The 6,738-nt window shown below is 39.4% G+C and overlaps 1 long non-coding RNA gene across 17 annotated transcripts in view; it reads left to right on the top strand.

The window, feature by feature from the left end:
- The first annotated feature begins 508 nt into the window (after positions 1–508).
- The window catches only part of LOC103560551 (uncharacterized), a 179,139-nt gene continuing 172,909 nt past the window's right edge, over positions 509–6,738 (top strand). For all 17 annotated transcript variants that reach the window (XR_011527904.1, XR_011527912.1, XR_011527901.1 and 14 more), the window contains exons 1-2: positions 509–607; positions 3,518–3,799. This is a non-coding gene — a long non-coding RNA (uncharacterized lncRNA). The remainder of the gene's footprint in view (positions 608–3,517; positions 3,800–6,738) is intronic.

Below are 6,738 nucleotides of genomic sequence, written 5' to 3'. Positions count from 1 at the left end.
GGCGAGAGGGTAAGTAGGTCAAATATGTTTTCTGTTTTTCTACCATTTCCTTTTTTTTCCTCTCCAGGTGACACAGTCTGCTTGATATGTTCCCTTCAATTTAATCCAGCACATATTTATTGAGCTCAGAATTTCTTTATAGGCACATATACTTGACCCTCCATATCCATGCATTCTGCAGCCATGGATTCAACCAACCATGGATCAAAAGGCCTACAATGGTTGCATCTGTACTGAAGATGCACAGACTTTTTTTGCTTATTTTTCATAAACAATAAAGTATAACAACTATTTACATAGTATTTACATTGTATTAAGTATTATAAGTAATCTAGAGATGATTTAAAGTACATGTGAGGCTGTGAATAGGTTATGTGTAAGTACTAGGCCATTTTATATAAGGGACTTGAGCACCTGCAGATTTTGGTATCCAAGGGGGGTTCTGGAACTAATCCCCTGTGGATACTGAGGGATGACTCTATGTTGTCAGCTGACTGTCTCACAATGTGCTGCTCTCATGATGTCATCAGTGGAGGGAGGTTGGGGGCCAGAGAGTGGGGCTTGTGATGGGAGAAACTGAGCAAAGTCTTCGGTGAGATCCTCAGAGGTAGGACTTGGATTTTCCAACCAGGGCTGGGGAGAAGGACATTTCAGGTGGATGGACCAGCATGAGAAAAGTTCATGAGACGTGTTAGCCCAGAGTTTAAGTAACGATGAGTAGGCCACATGCTAGAGAGCATTTTCAGGAGAGGAGTAGCCAGGGAGATTTGAGTGGAATGGAAAGAAAAGGGAGTAAAGACTCAGGAAGCACCTGATCATAGTTTGTCAAGTCAGGTACTCATTTATTATTTCATTTACTCTTCACCCAAATCTGTGGACTATTGTAGACCTGCCAATTCCAAAGGGCTGTAGAAAGGGTCAGAACTCGAACTCAATGGGTAAACTAACTCCAGAGAGTAAAAGCTTTAGTGCTAGTAAACTTTATTTCATATGAGCCACAATCTTTTTACTTTCTCTGAAGCTGAAGTTGATTTTCATGTCTAATCATGGAATGAAAGGCTTGGGCTGAAGTTAAAGCAATTTCTGCCTTCAGAGGAGTATTTTTAGGAGGGGAAAGTTGAAAGTAGGCTTTAGTGTGCAGTACTTATCACTTTCAGAGTTACAACCTACACAACACAGTCCTGCTATCAAATTTCCATAGCAGTTCGCCCTAGCATTCTCTGGGGTTTGCTCTCTGATAAAAGGCAATGGAGGACGACATCCTGGTCCCGAATTGGCAAGGAGAAGAGCAGAGTGGCGTCAGGGTCAGCAAACTGCCATCATGCTTCATGAAAGGGCTGTTTCCTCACCTGTCATGCGGGAGACACTACTCACCCCACCTACTTCAAAGGATGTTAGTGACAAAATTAATTAGACAACCATTTCTGTGACAGTGAAGCTGTGCCTTTTATCCTAGTCAGTTCTATTTAGGATATTCCATTTAATTTTAAAACCATCGTTTTTCAGAAGGTTGGGGAAAGGAAGGGAGGGGCTGGATTTTTTTTCTTTTTACCAAGATGATGATAACAGAAAGAAAACTAAATTTTGAGTTAAAACACTCAAGTTTGGGATTTTGGCTTGGCCATTTACTAACTGAGGGGTCTGGAGAGAGCCTCTAATCTTTTGAACCTCAAGTATCTGCAGTTTACTCATCATCTACCTCACAGGGCTGCTGCAAGGATTTGATGTTTAAATAAAGACAAAAGTTGTTGTAAATGATAAAGTATCTATGTATTTGGTACAATACGTACAGCCATTTTTGTGTGATTACAAGCTGGTACCACCCGTCCATATTTACAAGATATTTTTGTCATCTCATCTTCTCATCTGACTCATTTAACAGGAACAAGTAGTCCATAAGCCAGTGCATAGGCTGACCTATAAATGACACTGCTCTCTGAAAAATCCGGTATGTCTGTCATGTGTTTAGCCTAACAAATACTGAGAAGAAGCTCATAATCCTTCATGCGTTTATTTGTACATCTCCATTTACTGAGTTCTTGGCATTTTGTATTATACATTTGTACCAAGAGTTGGGAGTGTAAGAGAAGCAGTTGAACTTTTATTAAGATTTGAGTATTGAAGTCTTACTAAGATATGAAAACTACCTCATTCCTTCACCTCAATAGATCTGGGTACGAGGTAAAATAGGGCTTCTGTTTTTCATGCATGTAAATTTTCCATATGCATAAATATAGCAATAGTTAGAGCTTTGAGGATTTTTTAGATAATGAAAACTGCCCTAGTTAGCCACAGTTCTATCTTCAGTCAGTGAAAAAAAGACGAGGATGCTATTGAAGAATATGGATGGGCACCAAGAGAAACTTTAGTCTTAGTGCACTTTATTTCATGTGATCCACAAATTTTTTACTTTCTTTGAAGCTGAAGTTGATTCTTGGAAGGCTTTTTAGAGAAAGAGCATTGTTTTATTGTGTCAGGTGGGTAAGCTGGTAGGAAGACTTTATTCTTTCTTTACCAGTAACATTTATATAAAGAATTTTACAGAGTAAATGCTACTTGGGAAAAGCTTTTCATTCCAATATACAGAAATGGCTTGTCATCCAGAATTTAAAGTCACATGACTTCATAAAGTCCAAAGCACAACAAAATAGTTATTTTATCAACTAATCACATGCTGCTGAATTTGATTTAAGCCTGCTCTACCGCTCTGGTAATATTTTACAAATCACTGTCTGCACTTCAATAGGCTCCATGCAACGTGCTGGTGGAATCTATTTCTGTCTGTAAAGAAGTTCCTATCTTGGGAGTGACATTAATGATTATCTCTCCCTTTCACATGGGTGCCCACCAGCTGAATAGCCTAGGTGACTTCCTGCCCTCTTGGATGATTAGAGTTTTACAGCTGACACTGACTTGGGCAGCAGGATCAAATTTCCCACTTCCATCTGGCAGCTCCCCGCTTCTGTCTCCTGCATCCTAAGGACAAAATGAGGCCAGCAGCATCACCCTTACCTGCCTTTCTCTACAGATTAGCATCTCTCATTGAATGAATGTGAAGGCAGCAGGGCATTGCTTCGTTTTAGGTGAACATTAATATGAAACAGTAGATCTCCCTGGGAGGGGGCTGCTGCTGCTTGAATGCTAAGCTACTTTATTAAGACTGAAATTGAAGAAAAAACAAAAAGGAAATTAAGCCTAGAAAAAGGGGCTGAAAGAAGAGAGAAGCAGATTTTTAAAGTCTTGTCAAATGCATAACCTTAGAGGAATTAAGAATAAAAATTATTTGTCTTTAAAAAGATCATGATTTTTCCATTGCTCCATAGAAAGAAGTCTTTTAAAATAATGAATTTAGGTTGGAAATATGTTTGCCATCCCACCCAGAACCTTAGCATTTTATATTATAATGGAAAATGCATTATTCAGGTTTTGATGGTTTATATTTGGAGATTTTGGTAGGTTAATTTGTTGCCCCAATTTTTCACACTATGCCCATACCTTTTGCAATGTGATTTTGCAGGTCCCCCATGAAGAAATGGCATCAATTTTTCCACCTCTTGAATGTGGATTGGCCTTGTGACATGCTTTGGCCAATAGAATTTGGTGAAAGTAACTACGTACAAGTCCAAGTCAAAGCCTTGAGCACTTCTTCCTTCTCTTGGAACCCTGCCACAGCTGTGAGAATAGTCTGCTGAAGGCCGAGATACCACGTGGAAGAGCTTAGTTATTTCAGCCAAGATCATTCTAAGCAAGCCTGTAGCCACCTGAACATCAAAAACTGAGCCACAGCTGACACAGATGTGTAAGTGAGCCCCGTTGACACATTCACTTATGTGCAATATTAAATGTTTATTGTTTTAAGATTTTAAATTTGGGTGGTTTGTTATATGGCAACAGCTAACTGATACAGAAACCAATGTATGTCACATTATTTATTTTTGTTTCTATATACTCATTAAAAAGACAATATTTGTAGAAGTTTGGACTAATGAAACAACAGGATAAAATGAATTAGGGTTCATTGCTCCGTTTACAACCAAATCATCTGAATGGCAAGAGATGAAGCTGGAGATGCAATCTGAGGCCAGAGGCTTCAAAGTCTTGTGAATTGTGATGATGCCACAGGATGCATTTTTTTCTTGAGGGTAATTGTGATCTTTAAAATTTTTTTAAAAGTACTTTTTATCTTGAAATAATCACATAATTGCAAAAATAGTACAGAGACCTCTGAACCCTTCACCCAGCTTCCTCCATTGGTGGCATCTCATATAACTGTAGCACAATATCAAAACCAGGAAACCGATATCGATACAATGATGTTAAATACAGGCCTTATTAAATTTTCACCAGTTTTTACATGCACTCATGGTATGTGAGTGTGTGTGTGTGTAATTCTATGCAGTTTTATCCCATGTGTAGATTCATGTAACCACTACCACAATCAAGATGTAGAACAGTTCCATCACCGTGAAGAAAATCTCTCCTGTTACCCCTTTATAGTTACGCCCCCCCATACCACCTTCATCTCTGTCCTCAGGTGACCACTAATCTGTTCCTATTCTCTTCAGCTTTACAATTATAAGAATGGTATAGGAATGGAATCACATAGCATGTAACCTTAGGGATTTCTTTGAAATACTTTAAGCAGTGGAGCAAAATGGTTGATTTAGTAAGAGGGCTCTGACTCCACTAACAAGACTGTTTTGGGGGCAAATGGGAGACTTGAGGGAGAGGAGCAGGTAAGATACCATTTCAGGAATCCAAATGGAAAAGGCGATGGCTTGAGATAGTGCAGTGGCAGTGGGGATGGAACACACTATGTGAAAGATATTCAGGAGATTGTATTCACAGAATTTGTTTCAACTGATGGAGAGTAAGAGGAAAGACAAGAGAAGAGATGAGAATTCATCCATTTATTCAAAAATGTTTGAGTGCCTGCTGTGTCAGGCACTGTACCAGGTGCTGGAAATATAGCCATTAACACAAGAGAACGGCCTGTGCCTTCATGGGAATTTACATTTTAGTTGGGGGAGCAAATTGTTAAACACACACACACACACACACACACACACACACATAATGATACCTGTTGCAAAGCAGAGGATTAAAACCGGGTGAGGTGATCAAGAATAAGTAGATATCATTGCCATTAATTGTGATAGGAAACTCCAGAGTAGAAGATGAGGATGAAGGAGAAGGGGGAATGTTTTGTTTAGCGACATGCTAGTTTTAAGTGTCGTGTGCAGTATGTCCTGAAAGTATTGTATAAATATCTCAGCTAATTCTTAAGATCCTCTCTGGTCTCAAATCAAGAGTCTGTGGTATTCAAGCTATCACCCTCTAGAGGAGTACACACTGCAGGTGTATCTGCTAAGAGGAGTTAGAGGAATACAGAATAATATTAACTAGCATTCACTGAACATTCACAGTGTGAACAGTGTGTCTGGCACTGTTCTAAGCTCTTAGCATTTAGTAACATTTAATGTTCACAACAACCCTTTGAGATAGAGTGTTATTATTACTTCATTTTCCAGATGAGGAAATTGAAAGTAGAAAAGAAACTATGCTGTTTGTACTTAACACGTGCCATTACTAGTACTGTATAAGCACATTCTTTTACTCTCGTTTCTATTATTCCTGTATTTGTGGTGGTTGTACTCGTCAACTTATCTAAAGGGATTGTGCTTAATCTCTCAAGGACCCCCTTTAATAGGAGGGAGACTTCTCAGGTCCTATAAAATACTTAATTTCCTGTTGGAGGGGATCCTGCTCTCTAAGGCTCTACCAACCTGCCTGGGGATACTTTTGCAAATGACTCTTAACATACATAGGCAGGTCATAAGTTTCCCATCAGGGCCAGGACTAGGGTGAGGCACCCAGGAAACAAAATTTAAGGAGGCAGTCATGCTCAGGACCTGCCCCTACACTTGCAGGACTTGGACAGCGAGCGCCTCCTTAAATTTTGTGCTCTAAGCACCTAGCTTGCCTCACCTTAGTCCGTGCTGTGTTTTCTATCCTTTCTTCCTGAAGATTAACCACCTTCTCATGTGCTTCCCCACACCCTAGCTTTATTGAGGAAAAATTGACAAATAAAATTGTAAGATATTTGAAGCATACAACGTGATGATTTGATATATGTATATACATTATGAAAGAATTCCCTCCATTGAGTTAATTAACACATTCATCACCCATGTTTACTTTTTGTTTTTTGGTGGGAATGTTTTTCTTGGTGGGTATGTTTTCAATCATACAATACAGGTTATCAACTCTAGTCACCATGTTATACATTAGATCCTCAGACCTTATTCATCTTATAGCTGAAAGTTTGTCCCTTTTTACCAACCTCTCCCTATTTCCCCCACCTTCATGTGCTTTTAGAGCATCTGAACTTCTACTTTAACAGCATTTTTTCCCTTCTGGTCTAGGTTCCCTAGCTGCTTGAGGGTGAGAACAAAGTCTGTCATCTTCAAAATCATATGCCCAGCACGTAGCAGGTGCTTAATAAATATTTTCCAAACGGATTAAGAAAAGTTCATTCAGAAATATACTCTAAGGGACTGGTTACATTAAAACAGTAGGATATTTTCTCTACCCTTGGACCTCAAATTCCAAAAAGGGAAAGACAGAAACAGTCACACAGCAGTGAGCAAAGTTCTGTGATAGAGGCATGGGCAGAAGTCTCCGAGCACAGAGGAGGCAGGAAGAACAAGCTTCTGGGAGATGTAGGGTGGGGACCTA

The sequence above is a fragment of the Equus przewalskii genome, chromosome 16 (assembly GCF_037783145.1).
Source record: "Equus przewalskii isolate Varuska chromosome 16, EquPr2, whole genome shotgun sequence".
NCBI lineage: Eukaryota > Metazoa > Chordata > Mammalia > Perissodactyla > Equidae > Equus > Equus przewalskii.
Note: the sequence above shows the minus strand (reverse complement) of the source record. Positions and strands in the feature narration are given on the sequence as shown.